Source organism: Pan troglodytes, chromosome 22 (assembly GCF_028858775.2).
Source record: "Pan troglodytes isolate AG18354 chromosome 22, NHGRI_mPanTro3-v2.0_pri, whole genome shotgun sequence".
Classification (NCBI taxonomy): domain Eukaryota; kingdom Metazoa; phylum Chordata; class Mammalia; order Primates; family Hominidae; genus Pan; species Pan troglodytes.
Genome location: NC_072420.2, coordinates 43,430,927 through 43,445,162, shown reverse-complemented (window position 1 = coordinate 43,445,162; position 14,236 = coordinate 43,430,927). Strand labels below are relative to the sequence as shown.

At 52.3% G+C, this 14,236-nt stretch overlaps 1 long non-coding RNA gene across 1 annotated transcript; it reads right to left on the bottom strand.

The window, feature by feature from the left end:
* Positions 1-425: 425 nt before the first annotated feature.
* LOC107970203 (uncharacterized) lies at positions 426-1,945 on the bottom strand. Its single transcript, XR_001712591.4, has 3 exons — positions 1,812-1,945; positions 974-1,054; positions 426-647 (listed from the first exon to the last, which is right to left on the bottom strand). It is a non-coding gene; the product is annotated as an uncharacterized LOC107970203 (long non-coding RNA).
* Between the last annotated feature and the right edge of the window lie 12,291 nt (positions 1,946-14,236).

Sequence of the window (14,236 nt, the reverse complement as noted above, 5' to 3'; positions counted from 1 at the left end):
TAGTCAAGCTCCAGAAACTTCTCTTAGGACCATCTGTGCGCTTCTTGTGAAGTCCAGCTTTAGCAAAGAATCCTGCTAAGTCAGTTTATTTATTTATTTTTATTTTTTGAGACGGAGTCTCCCTCTGTCGCCCAGGCTGGAGTGCAGTGGCACGATCTTGGCTCACTGCAACCTCCACCTCCTGAGTTCAAGCAGTATAGCCAGACCCCATCTCTCTCAAAAAAAAAATGATTAGCTGGGCTGGTGGCACACACCTGTGGTCCCAGCTCCTCGGGAGGCTGAGGTGGGAGGACCACTTGAGCCCGGGAGGTTGATGCTGCAGTGAGCTATGATTGTGCCACTGCACTCCAGCCTGTGTGACAGAGTGAGATGTGAGACCCTGTCCCCCGCAAAAAAAAAACCAAAAAACAAAAAACAAAACAAAATAACCCCAAAACCAAAAAAGACACAAGTGTTATTGAATATTTTTTTCTTTGACACCTGTCAAAAAGCAGTTCATGTGCTCTCTCTCTGCTTGAAGGGGCCCATCCTTTTTGGAATTCAGTTCACTTTGTTCCCCTGTGATTCACCTCTCCAGGCGTGTTGAGGATTATCTGACTCTTCTCATTGTTAGTGTGGGAGCAATGTTCTTTGCAGTTTTCTACATTCTAAGAGGAAATGGAAGTCTCCGTTATGCATCTTATTACAGCCACAGCCTAATGGACTCACTCTGTGAGCTCATTTTCAGTGGGAATTTCTTCCATAGGAGTCCTAGGTAATGGCAGTAGCCCCCTGGGATATCTGTCATAAGATAAGGCCACAGCGGGCCACAGATATCACGGAAAACTGGGTCACTGAGGAAAGTTTAGTAATGGGACTATTTACAAAGCTGTGGGCAGGGGGCAGAGAACTCAGTATTCCAGGGCTAGGGAGAGCAGGCAGCTGTGCCTTTCCTCCCTTCCCTTAGGTCTGAAATGGCAGAGAGGAGACTCACCTGGATGTGGAGCAGATGGCTGCATGGAGATGACTGTCTGGTGGGGCTGCAGCCCTCAGTGAAAGACCATTGCCATTGTTGCTGGACATAAAACAAACAAGGACATAGAAGCACTCAACACACTGTCAATCTACATGACCTTCTCCACATTCACAGAACTCTACCCAACAACAGCACTGTACGCATTCTTTTATTTTATTTTTCTTTCTTTTTTTGGTGAGACAGGGTCTCACTCTGTTGCCCAGGCTGGAGCACTGTGGTGCGATCTCAGTTCACAGCAACCTCTGCTTCCCAGGCTCAAGCAATCCTCCTCCCTTAGCCTCCCACTGAGACTACAGGCACACACCACCACGCCTGGCTAATTTTTGTATTTTTTGTAGAGATGGGGGTCTCACCATTTTGCCTAGGCTGGTCTGAAACTCTTGGGCTCAAGCAGTCCACTACCTTGGCTTCCCAAAGTGCTGGGATTACAGGCGTGAGCTACCATGACTGGCTGTACGCATTCGTTTCAAACGTTCATGGAACATGTACCAAGATGGATTGCATAATGAGCCATAAATTAAACCCCAATAAATGTAAAAGGGTTGGGATCATACAGAATGTGTACTTTGACCAAAGGGGAATCAAACTAGATGTCAGTAACAAAAAGATAACCGATTTGTGCATTGCTGTTGGGAATGTAAAAGGTGCAGCCGTTCTGGAAAACGGTTTGGCAGTTTCTTACAAAACTCCATGTTCAATTACCATACAGCCCCAGGATTGCTCTCCTGGGCACGCCCAGACAGGCGAAGACTCATGTTCATAACAACCAGCGGATCAATGTTCATAGCAGATTTACCTGTCAAAGCCAAACAGCGGACTAGCCTGGATGTCCTCAATGGTTATACAAACGGGTCTTACAGGGGCACTGGAGGGATCCTGTGGATCCCTGGAGGGATGTCTGTGAGTTGGGAGGTGACTGGGGAGTGTTCTGGATCTCGTGTGTGTCACTGTCCATTCTTGCCTGTGACATCATGATATGTTAGAGAAGATGTGAGCATTGAGGAGACCTGGGGCCTTTTATTACAGACTGGGAGGAACTATTTGCAAGCCCTATACCCAACAGAGGACGAGTATGTAGAATAAAGGCACATGGGATCTCTCTATATGCTTTCTTCTTATTTTATTTTGAAATTTTGTTTTATCGTGTCTTGTGTAACCCATGTAGTGAACAAAAATCTTACATGAATTGAATATTCATGTATAACATACATTAATACACAGATACGATCATGAAGATCAGTCTTAGAACTCAAAGCCATTTGTCAACAAACAACAATGCTGCTTACTCTTGCCATAATTAATTTAATTTAATTTAATTGTTTTGAGATGAAGTGTTCTCTTGTTGCCCAGGCTGGAGTGCAGTGGTGGGATCTCGGCTCACTGCAACCTCCACCTCCCAGGTTCAAGCGATTCTCCTGCCTCAGCCTCCCGAGTAGCTGGGATTATAGGCACCCGCCACCACGCCCAGCTAATTTTCTTGTATTTTTAGTAGAGACGGGGTTTTGCCATGGCGGCCAGGCTGGTCTCGAATTCCTTACCCCAGGTGATTCACCCACCTTGGCCTCCCAAAGTGCTGGGATTATAGGCGTGAGCCACTGCGCCTGGCCCATAATTAATTTTTTGATTCATATTATTTTAGGATTGATGAGGGAAAGAACACTATCTTTCTTCATTTGCCATTATATATATTGAACATACTATGCCTAGAATATAAGAAGTTCTTTTTTTAAAAAAAATTCAATTTTTATTTTAGATTCGGGGGTACATGTGCAGGTTTGTTACCTGGGTACATTGCGTGATGCTGATGTTTGTACAACTGATCCCATCACCCAGGTACTAAGCATAGTACCCAGTAGGTGTTTATCTGATGTTTGTACAACTGATCCCGTCACCCAGGTACTAAGCATAGTACCCAGTAGGTGTTTATCAGCCCTGGCCCCTCCCTCCCATGTCTAATAGTCTCCAATGTCTGTTGCTGTCCTCTTTACGTCCTGTGCACTCAGTGTTCAGCTCCCACTTGGAAGTGAGCAAATGTGGTATGTGGCTTCCCTTCCTACGTTAATTCGCTTCAGACAATGGCCTCCAACTGTACCCACGTTACTGCAAAGGACATGATTTCCTTTTTCTCTATGGCTATGCAGGTGATCCTCCTGCCTCAGCCTCCCAAGTAGCTGGGATTACAGGCGTGCGCCACCATGCCTGGCTAATTTTGTATTTTTAGTACAGACGGGGTTTCGCCATGTTGGCCAGGCTGGTCTTGAACTCCTGACCTCAAGTGATCCACTCACCTCGGCCTCCTAAAGTGCTGGGATTACAGTGTGAGCTGTCTTGCCCAGCCTGTTTTATTTATTTATTATTATTATTTTTAATTTTTGTAAGGATATTTATTTTGTAAATTTTCTTTTCTTTCTTTTGTTCTTTTTCTTTTCTGATAGAGTCTGTCTCTGTCGCCCAGGCTGGAGTGCAATGGTGCAACCTCTGCCTCCTGGGTTCAAGCAATTCTCCCGCCTCAGCCTCCCAAAGTGCTGGATTACATGTATGAGCCACTGCACCTGGCTGTGCTTTGTTTAATTTGAAGTTTCTCCCACTTGTAAAACACTGTCATCCACCTTCCTCAGCGTTGCCTGAAAGCTTCAAATCTCCTTTAAACTTCGCAGAAACTGAGTGACTCTGCTCTCCCACCATGTGGAAGGCCAAATGTGACAATTTCAGTGAGCACTGGGGGTCTCAGAATAAAACTTTGCACTCATTTTTGAGAATCCCTTAATTACACATTTGTGCTGCAAGGAGAATGTGTAAGAATTCTTTACATTTTTAAGTTTCCTTTGATGGCTTGCTAAAATAAACACCTATGTATAAATACTGGTGAGGTAAAATAACACCAGATGTAAGGCACTCATTTTTTACACACTCCTGAGTCTTGGAAGTTAGGTGCTAACTCCCTCCTTGACTCGCGCTGGTTGTAATCAACACCCCGTCAGTGCTGGGGTAGCATTAACTGATCAGCAGCAGGTCTCCGGCAGTCTCTCTGAGCACCGCGTGGAGGGTTTCAATAGTCTTAGAAGGTGGAATCCTTCAGTGTGAGTTCGAGGAGAATAGCATCGGATGCCAAGTTAATGTTTCAGCTATTCTTTCTTTTTTCTTTTTTTTTTTTTTTTGAGACGAAGTCTCACTCTGTTGCCCAGGTGATCTTGGCTCACTGTAACCTCCACGTCCCAGGTTCAAACGATTCTCCTGCCTCAGCCTCCTGAGTAGCTGGAATTACAGGTGTGCGCCACCACGTCCAGCTAATTTTTTTTTTTGTATTTTTAGTAGAAATGGGGTTTTGCCATATTGACCAGGCTGATCTTGAACTCCTGATCTCAGGTGATCCACCTGCCTCGGCCTCCCAAAGTGTTGGGATTACAGGCGTGAGCCACCGCGCCTGGCCTCAGCTGTTCTTTATAATAAAGGGTCGTGGTGTGCCCTGACCCTGGAGTCAAGTAGCTCTTGAAAGTGTTAGAAAAAGCAGCAGGGGCTTGGTGATAGAGAAAGCTGAAAAGGGCATGTAAAGACAGATGCTTGAAGAATGACTCCCAATCTTGTTTTTAGCCATCTTCCTCACTCTGGTAGATTGCAAAATAAATAAATAAATAAATAAATAAAAAATTTTAAAAATGCCATAAATTCTCTGCAGCTCCTTCTGTCATTAAGTGATTTTTCTTTCTTTCTTTCTTTTTTTTTCTCATTATTGCTGTTGCCCAGGCTGAAGTGCAGTGGCACAATCTCGGCTCACAGCAACCTCCACCTCCCAGGTTCAAGCGATCCTCCTGCCTCAGCCTCCCGAGTAGCTGGGATTACAGGCACATGCCACCATGCCAGGCTAATTTTTGTATTTTTAGTAGAGACAGGGTTTCACCACGTTGGCCAGGCTCGTCTTGAACTCCTGACCTCAGGTGATGCACCCACCTTGGCCTCCCAAAGTTCTGGGATTACAGGCGTGAGCTACAGTGTCCAGCTGTGAAGCGAGTTTTTAAACTTGGGCTTGACCATGTGATTTGCTGTGGCCGATGAGAGGTAAGGATCTGTGCATATTGAGACTTGAAAAGTGCTTGAGACTTAGGAGGACTTAACATTCTCTGGCTGCTGGGAACCACCTGTCACCGTGTGAATGAGCCTTGTTAGCCTGCCACACAATGACAGAGATGTGTGCTTGAAACTGCAGTCTGCTGGCAAACCAAGTGGCAGACGTGTGGCTGAGGCCATCGTAAACCAGCCAGCTCCAGCTGGGCTGGTTAGACCAAAAAATCTGCCTGTCAACCCTCAGAACTGTGAGAAATAATGAACATTGTTGTTCAAGCCACTAAGTGTTGGGGAGGTTTGTTACACAGCCAGGGCTAGCTGACACACTCTCCTTTTATGTCCAGGCAGTCAAAGGCAAAAGTTTAGGTTTGAAATTGACCGAGTAGATTATGCATTGGTCATGATTTGTTCTCCTGGGTTCTTACCTCCCTGTCAACCTTTTCCTTCTTGCCCATTTCCATCAGTTTCCCCCTCCCATGTCACACTGTACCCAGTTTGTAGAGCCCCTGAGCTATCCCAGGCCTCTCAGGGAGACCCTACTGGCAGATCCCAGATCTCCACATGCACTCTGAGTCTGTTGTTCTCTTTTGGTCACAATTCCTGCCCTCTGCTTTCCTCAGATCCTGGCTTGTTTGAGGAAAAGACGTTCCCAACTAACAGCTCCACCCGTGCTTGCTTGGAATAGGAGTAACGATGCCTCCACACACAGGAGAGATGAGGCAGGCCCCGAGGGGTACCCAAGGAGCACCAGACCTCATGCAAAGCACTTGCCTGGCGTGACTTCATTTTATTAAAACTTCACAACAACTGAAGAGGTAGAAGTTGACAGATGGGAAAGCTAAGACTATAAGAGTGTCGTGAGTTGAATCGTGTCTCCAAAATGATACATGCAGGTCCTAACCCCCAGTTCCTGCTCTCTGCAGAGCAGGTGGCTTCTGTGTGGGCCACATCCTGATGGCAGAGGCACCCCAACACAGCTGCAGCGATGGGCCATGCCTGAGGTTAGCAGGGGTGTCGGAGGGGCCAGTGTGGGCCACGGGAGCCTCCAGTGGCTCCATCCAGGATGGTGGGCAGTCCGAGGTGGGCAGGCGATGGGCAGAGGGAACATCCAAGTGGATCCTTCCCCTAAGAGCCATGCAGTGCGCCCCGCCTGCCTCGCCTTGGCCTGCAGGGAGACAACAGCGATGGAGGCAGGGCCGGTGGCCACGCACGGGGAACTCTGCGAGTCCTGCTACAGCCGCTTCCTCCAGGCCCTATGGTGCAGGTGGGACATGCATCAGCTGTTCACAGGGGTCTATGGGCAGCCACCAGCAGCCGAGGGGAGAGGCAGCCAGGTGGTGCAGCATTTCCTTCTGTTCCATTCTGATTGGCACGTCCAGTACATTTTGGATTTTTGGATAAAATTACTTTTAATCAAAACAATAGAAAGTCAGTCCAGAATTCTCCTTGCCATGAGTAGTTGTCGGATGTTGCATGAGGCCTCGGCGCCCGATCGCGCTGCTCCAGGAGGGACCTGCTCTCTGCCGGCCTCCTCCCTCTGCACCTGCCCCTCTGCTCCTTCGTGAAGCCCAGTGTTCCTAGCTTTTACTCTGTTCCCTGCGAGGTCTGGAAAACCGTGCCCAGGGTGCTTGCTTGGCATCTTTGCATGTTTCTGGCTTCCTTTCTCTTAGCTGGAAGCAGGGCTAGGTGAGTGGTATGTGCACGTCCTCACATAATGTACACACGTGCCCAGGCACACACATCACATGAATACACTTGCCTACCAGAGGACCCCCTCGTCCCCCAGCACAATCTGCCCTGTGGGTTTTTTCCTCCATGCTTCTTTAGGTTGGCAACAACAACTCACATCCACCCACTCATCCCACAAATGGTCACTGAACCCTTAGCATGTCCCAGCCACCCGGCCGCCCTGGGGAGTTCAGGATCCTAGGAAGGGAGGTTCTGCAGGGTGCCTATCTATACAGACACTTTGAACCACCCCAATTCAGCATGCCAGCACCATTCTGGTGGCCAATGTCCAGCGATCCCGTGACAAATGTGGCCCTGGCTAGGGGACGTGCTCTGCTGCCAGTCACGGGTGCCTGAGTCCAGGAGTGCCTGGGGCTTCGGCTGACCCTGTCTGTCTGGGGTCCAGGTAGAAGGTTAGAGCACATCTCAAAAGGTGGAATGTGGAGGAGCCCACGCATCCCTAACCAGATGAAACTGCCAGCCTGGCCGGTCTCGGGCCATTGGAGTGGGACTTGGAATTTTGGGGAGCACAAGGGACTTGGAATTTTGGGGAGCACCACAGGGCGGGGCCTGCGGCTGTCTGAGGGTGGCATCACAGGCATGCTGAGGTGTGGGGCTGGAGGAACCCCGGACAGAACAAGGAGTAGGGGAACGACAGACAGAACAAGCCAGCCATGTGGAGCGCATGGGGCCGGGACACCTACCTCCTCCTGCCGTTCGCCTGGGCTTTTCTGGTTTTTGTACCCAAAGTGGGGAGTGGGGGTGGGGTGGAGTGGGGGTGGGGTCAGGTGAGATGAGGGTGGGGTGGGCTGGAGTGGAGGTGGGGTGGGGTCGGGTGAGATGAGGGTGAGGTAGGGGTGGGGTGAGGTAGGGGTGGGGTGGAGTGGGGTGGGGTGGGGTAAAGATGGGGTGGGGTAGGGGTGGGGTAAGGTAGGTTAGAGTGGAAGTGGGGTGAGGTGGGGTGAGGCAGGGGTGGGGTGGGATAAAGGTGGGGTGGAGTAGGGGTGGGTGGAGTGGGGGTGTGGTGGGATGAGGGTGGGGTGGGATGAGGTAGGGGTGGGGTGAGGTGGGGGGGTGGGATAAAGATGGGGTGGAGAAGGGGTGGGGTAAGGTAGGTTGGAGTGGAAGTGGGGTGAGGTGGGGTGAGGCAGGGGTGAGGTGGGGTGAGGCAGGGGTGAGGTGGGGTGATGCAGGGGTGAGGTGGGGTGAGGCAGGGGTGGGGTGGGATAAAGGTGGGGTGGAGTAGGGGTGGGGTGGGGTAGGGTGGGTTGGAGTGGAAGTGGGTGAGGTGGGGTGAGGCAGGGGTGGGGTGGGGTGAGGATGGGGTGAGTAGGAGTGCAGTGGGTGGGAGTGGAGTGGGGATGGGGTGGGGTGGGAGTGGAGTGGGGATAGGCTGGAGTGGGGGTGGGGTTGGGTGGGGTGGGGTAGCGGTCGGGTGGGATGGGGGTGGGGTGGGGTGAGGTGGGGTGAGGTAGGGGTGAGGTGGAGTGTGGATGGGGTGGAGTGGGGTAGGGTGGTGCTGCAGTTTCTGACAGGGCAGTCAGGAAAGGCCCCGCTGCCAACTTGGTCCCCCAGCCAGGTGGAGGACAGAATCTGCCCCCACCCTCCCACCAGGATTTCCTGGTCCTAATTCCTGGAACGTGTGAGCGTTGGCTCCCACAGCCAAAGCGACTTTGTAGATGTGATTAAACCCCGGACCTGAAGCGGGGGAGGCTGTGCCAGACTGCCCTGTGGGCCTGTGTCACCTCGGGTCCTTTCGGGAGGGCAGCAGAGGAGGGCAGGGAGAGGCAGCGGAGAGGGAACGAAGGAGAGGGGAGGGGATGATAGGAGCAGAGGTTGGAATGATGGGCTTTGAACCAGAGGAAGAGGCCATGGGCAAGGCCACAGAAAAGGCCAGGATGAATTTTCCTGCAGGTCCCTGGCAAGGAAGCAGTCCAGCTGGCACCTTGGCTTCAGTTCTGTGGCAGGGCCTGTGGGCTCCTGATGCCCAGGGCTGTCAGAGAGGGAATCTGTGGTGCTCCGTCGGCAATTGTTACAGCAACAACAGGAAACCAGCGCAAGCAGAGACCCGGAAGAGAGGGGGGTGGAGGAAGGGCGGCCGCCTTACGCAGCTCAGGCGGGGGCTGGAGAGTGGGGCTTCTGCCCTGCAGCCTGGGCTCTCTCAGCCCTGGAGGTCCGAAGCCGCAGATCGGGGTGGGATGGTCGGGCTCTGGGGAGGGTGCTGCTCCAGGCTGCAGGCGGTGCTGCCTTCGTGTGCATCCTCACGTGGCGGAACAGAGCTTCCTGGGGTCCCTTTTGCAAGGGGACCAGTCTCACGCTCCCCTCATGACCTCATCACCTCCCAAAGCCTCCACCTCCTAATACCTCGGGGGTTGGGATTTCAACATAGGAATTTGTGGGACACACAGACTTCAGCCTGTTGTAGCCTCCTGGACCACCCATCAGGAGAAGATGTAATAGGACATAGAGTTAACTGCAAGGGATCAGAATCCAGAATTTAAAAAGAACTGTGATCTGATTGCTGGGTGAGGTGGCTCACGCCTGTAATCCCAGCACTTTTGGGAGGCCGAGGCAGGCGGATCGCCTGAGGTTAGGAGTTCAAGACCAGCCTGGCCAACACGGTGAAACCCCATCTCTAGTAAAAATACAAAAATTAGCTGGGCATGATGGCAGGTGCCTGTAATCCCAGCTACTTGGGAGGCTGAGGTGGGAGAATTGCTTGAACCCAGGAGGTGGAGGTTGCAGTGAACCGAGATCTTGCCATTGCACTGCAGCCTGGGCGACAGAGTGAGACTGTGTCTCAAAAAAAAAAAAAAAACAGAAAAAAAACCTGCGATCAACTTGGAAAAGACAAACTGCCCCAGCAGAATGTGGGCAGAGGCCACCACATCACAGAAGAGGAAGCTGAATGGCCAATGAGCAGATCAAAAATCAAAGATCAGTCTCATTAGCCAACAGAGAAATGCCCGGGAGCCTCGGGTGGGGCCCCCACGCCCACCACGGAGGCGTGACTGATGCTGGAGGTGACAGGGTGGTGACCATGGACCGACACAGAGGGTGGGGGCAGGGGTTTTACAGCTGGCTTGTAGAGTGGACAGGCATGAGGAGCAGGCATGGGAGGGCGGCTTGGCGGTCCTAACAACCACGACAGTGCGAAGGTTGAAAGGGGCTTAACTGTGAGCCAATTAGGATCCCCTGGTGACGTTGAACAGGTTGTTACTATGGTGAGGTTGTTAATTTGATGGTTTAAAGTGCCCCTAATGCCAAGAAACAAATGACTAGAGCACAACTGTAGCAGGTTAGGGGTCCCCTGTGGGCCTCTCTGGTGACCCACACTAGGCATCACTGTCCCTCGTCTTTCTGATGCGGTGGGTGGACAGCACAAATTCATTTTTCAGCTCCGTTTCTCAGGTGTAGGGCGTGTGAGATGCCTGGACGCGGTGGTATGGACAGTGCTTCACTGTCCTTATGTCCATGGAGGGAGAGAAGGAGCATGCAGGCTGGCTCTGTGCCTGCGCCCACTCCCCACCCAGCCACGTCCCCAGGCTGCCTTCTCCACTTTCTCCACCAGACCAGAGCCCCTGCAAGAATCCACTTCCATGCTGGGACACTTCCCTGAAACAATTAGGGCCTCCCACCCCACACTCTTGCTTCCATTATGTCACCTCACGGGCATCAGATGCAGATACAGATGGGCAGATGGCAGCACCCAGGAGGCCATCGAGCACGCACCCTACGCCTTGCACCAGAAACACACAGCTTGGCAAAACAGACCTGGCAACCAGAACAGGCCTAGAGAATCAGAATCTCAGGGCTGGGGCGTGTCTCAGTGTCCACAGACGGCCTGAGGACCAGCCAGGCTCAGAAACTCCTGACCCAGTGCAGCCGCTCCTGGGACTAACAGAGGAAAAGCTCAAGATCATGCAGGCAGGGAAGGGCGAGGAGAGAGGAGAGGGAGAGGAGGAAAGAGAGGGAAGGGAGGGAGGGGAGGGAGGGGAGAAAGGAGAGGCAGGGGAGGGAAGGGAGGCAGAGGAGGGAGGGAGGGGAGTAAGAGGAGGGAGAGGAGGAAGGGGAGAGGGGAGGGAGGGGAGGGACGGGAAAGAGGGGAGGGAGGAGAGGCAGGGGAGGGAGGGGAGGCAGGCGAGGCAGGGCTGACAACAGAGAACCTTGGCCCCTTTGGCCACCCATGCTCCTGCCATGGGAGCTGCCTGTGTGCAGGCGCTGACTGCCAGGCCACGGCTTCTTGGAGCTAGAGAAGTCCCCTGAATACGTCCCCAGCTTTCTAGGGTTTAGCAGGAGTGGCCATGGGGGTATCAGGGCTCAAATCTGGCTGCCTCCAGCTCGCGGAAAACCGTGTCTACTGTCTGGGGAGCCTGTTCCTGGCGAGGACAGGAGGATAATGGGATGCGCTGTTCCATTGCCAACAGTGTTTTTCTTCGAAAAGGGGAAAGGACATGGTACTGATTGAGAACTTCTGGGAACCTCGGGGTAGGTGAGCAGAGTGGGAGGAGCTTGCTGGCAGCAGCGCCTGTTTCCCACCCGGCCGGCTGGGCAGGCCGCAGACCTGGCGCTCAGTGTGGCTCCCGCTCCCACGGGGTGTATTCATCCCACGCACGTGAAGGAGGCGGCTCAGAGGCAGAAGCTGCGTCGCCTTCGCAGCCGCGCGTGCATGAGATTCAGGGTCCGGCCCCTGCAGAATTACACCGGCTGTGAACCCGGCTCATCGTGAGCTTCTGAGGCAACACTTGTGTTTAGTATTTTCCATGATATGATGTCTGCAAATACATTCTCATGAGAGGGAGCCTCGGACTGTCCCGTCCCCATGTCGAGCAGGAAGGAACCAGAATTAAGAGGAGGGTGTCCAAGGCGGCAGCTCACCTTGTTTTCCAGCTTCTCAGAAACACTGAGAAAAAACGAACATCTCTTTGCAGCGGATGGAAGATTGTATAGTCTTGCTGTCCCAAATTCTTTGGCTAAACCACCAGATTTTAAGTATCTGCTAGCAAAATATATTAGAAAAGTTAGGATTAAGCAGAAAAAAACCAGTACTCTTATGTATTTTCACTTGTAACCCGGCAGCTTAACTTCAAAATGCATCTTAACTTTTTTCCCCCTTTCTCTTGGATTTTAAGATATAACCTTGAAGCGAACTGCAGAAGCCTTTTCCCTTAGCCTTAAAGTAGACTTCACGTCCCCGCCTTTCTCACTGTCTATACCCGCTTCACAGTTCTCTAACTGTATGCGCGCATCTCATTATGCACCTTCTCAGACGTTCCAGGGGCTAATCTTGAGACAGACCAAGCCTGGAGATCAAGCTGCAAAGTTCCACAGATGACATCAAGGTGGCTAGTTCACCACCTGGCCACTGTTGAGGTGATGCCAGCCTGAGACCCAGGTGGATGGGGACCCAAGACAGCCACTGGAGACACACAGACATTGTACCCCACCCAATTCTCGTATTTCTTCCTTATCACGTTTTCCTTTCTTTCTTTTTGAGACAGAGTCTCGCTCTGTCGCTCAGGCTGGAGTGCAGTGGTGCGATCTCAGCTCACTGCAACCTCCGCCTCCCAGGCTCAAGAGATTCTCCCACCTCTGCCTCCCCAGTAGCTGGGATTACAGGCACCTGCCATCATGCCCAGCTAATTTTTTTTTTTTGGTAGGGACGGGGTTTCACCATGTTGACCAGGCTGGCCATGAACTCCTGACTTCAGGTGATCCGCTCACCTTGGCCTCCCAAAGTGCTGGGATTACAGGCGTGAGCCACCATACCCGGCCAAGTTTTCCTTTCTTAAACCCCTGCCTTCCTCCCCAAAATTGAAGTGGTTGCCATGGATGGCTATCTGGCCACTTCCCCTTTACTAGTTTTGGTTAATAAAATCAATTTCTTTCTTTCCTTTTTTTTTTTGAGATGGAGTCTCACTCTGTTGCCCAGGCTGGAGTGCAAGAAAGAAAGGAGGAAGAAAAGAAAGAAAGAGATGACATTTCTGACTCTCTAGTTCTTATCTTCTTTTTTTCCTTAGAGAGAGCGAGAGAGAGAGAGAGAGAGAGAGAGATCATGCTATGCTGGCCCAGTCAACCCAAGCTCAAGCTGTCTCCAGCACTGCTTGTGAGCCGGGCCCACGTTGCTGCCCAGGGACTCGGTGGTGAGGGAGGTGTGATGTGTGAGTCCGCTGGGGCAGCCCTAGCGAGGCACACAGGTGTGTGTGTGTGTGAGCTTGGCGGGGGGCTTAAACGACAGACACTTACCTCTCAAAGTCTGAGACAAGTGTTGGCAGGGCTGGCTTCTGCTGAGTCCCCACTCCTCTGTGTGTCAGGGTCTGTCCTTCCCTGGCGCCCTTCATGTGCATCTGTGCCCCAACCTCCTCTTCTTGTAAGACTCAGTCAGAGTGGCTCAGGGCCCACCCCAGTCAGCTCATGTTATCTTAACCACCTTTTAAAGGCACTGTCTCCAAATACAGTACTGGGAGGCACCAGGTTGGGCTTGGACGTAAGTTTTGGGGAGAGAATTCAGCCCATAACAAGGTGACTCACCCCCACAGGCCCTGGCCCCTGCCTGAGGCCGTGTTTCAGCCAGGGCACCGGCCCCAGGTCCCAGGAATCTGGGGACCCCTGACCCTCATGTTCCCCTGCAGCAGGGCAGGGAGTCCCAGGGTGGGGGCTGGGAAGACCTGCCTGAGGACTCAGGGAGACTGGAACCCTAGCACCTTGCTGGGCCCCTTTTAGCTACCAACAGAGAACAGTCCCCTCCCAAATTCAGAGAGACGATGTTATCTGTCCCTTAGACAGACTACGGTGAAAGCCTTTGGACTGAGATTTCTAAACCTCCCTCGTAGCCACAGTGGAGGAGCTGTGGGCAGAGTACAGCCTTGTCCGGGCACTTCCCGGCGTCTCCCGGCTCGGGGGGATCTAGCCCCAGCCACTGCCACTAGAGTGGAATGAGGTTTCCTGTGGGATCAGACGAGGGGGTGACTGCTTTCCTGTTCCAGAGGCCACCTGGGAACCGATGGTGTCCACTGATGGATGTTTTCCTGGGCTGAAGTATTTCAGATGCCCAGTGTACTCCCAGCCCTCACAGCGGTCAGTTCTGCTTCACGGGTTTCCCACATGATTTGGCTAAGACGTCAGCCGGCAAAGACGCTTGGGTTGGCTTTAGACATTACGAATAAAAGGAAGCTGCGGGAGGCGGTCAAAGTCTGAGACATGACAGGTGACACAGGAGGGGACGGGAGGGGGGATTCGGCCGCGGGGACCCCATCCAGGATTCCAGTAGCAGACATTCCTCTTTCCTTCTTTTATTACCCACAAGGTCAAAGCTGAAATCACAGGGGGCTGCGTTGCCTTTTGATGGGAGAGCCAGAGGCTGCATTCCGAAGATCGCACGATGCCAGCTCCCAACTGCGAGGGGGCAGATTTGTTGGGATTTCTCAAATC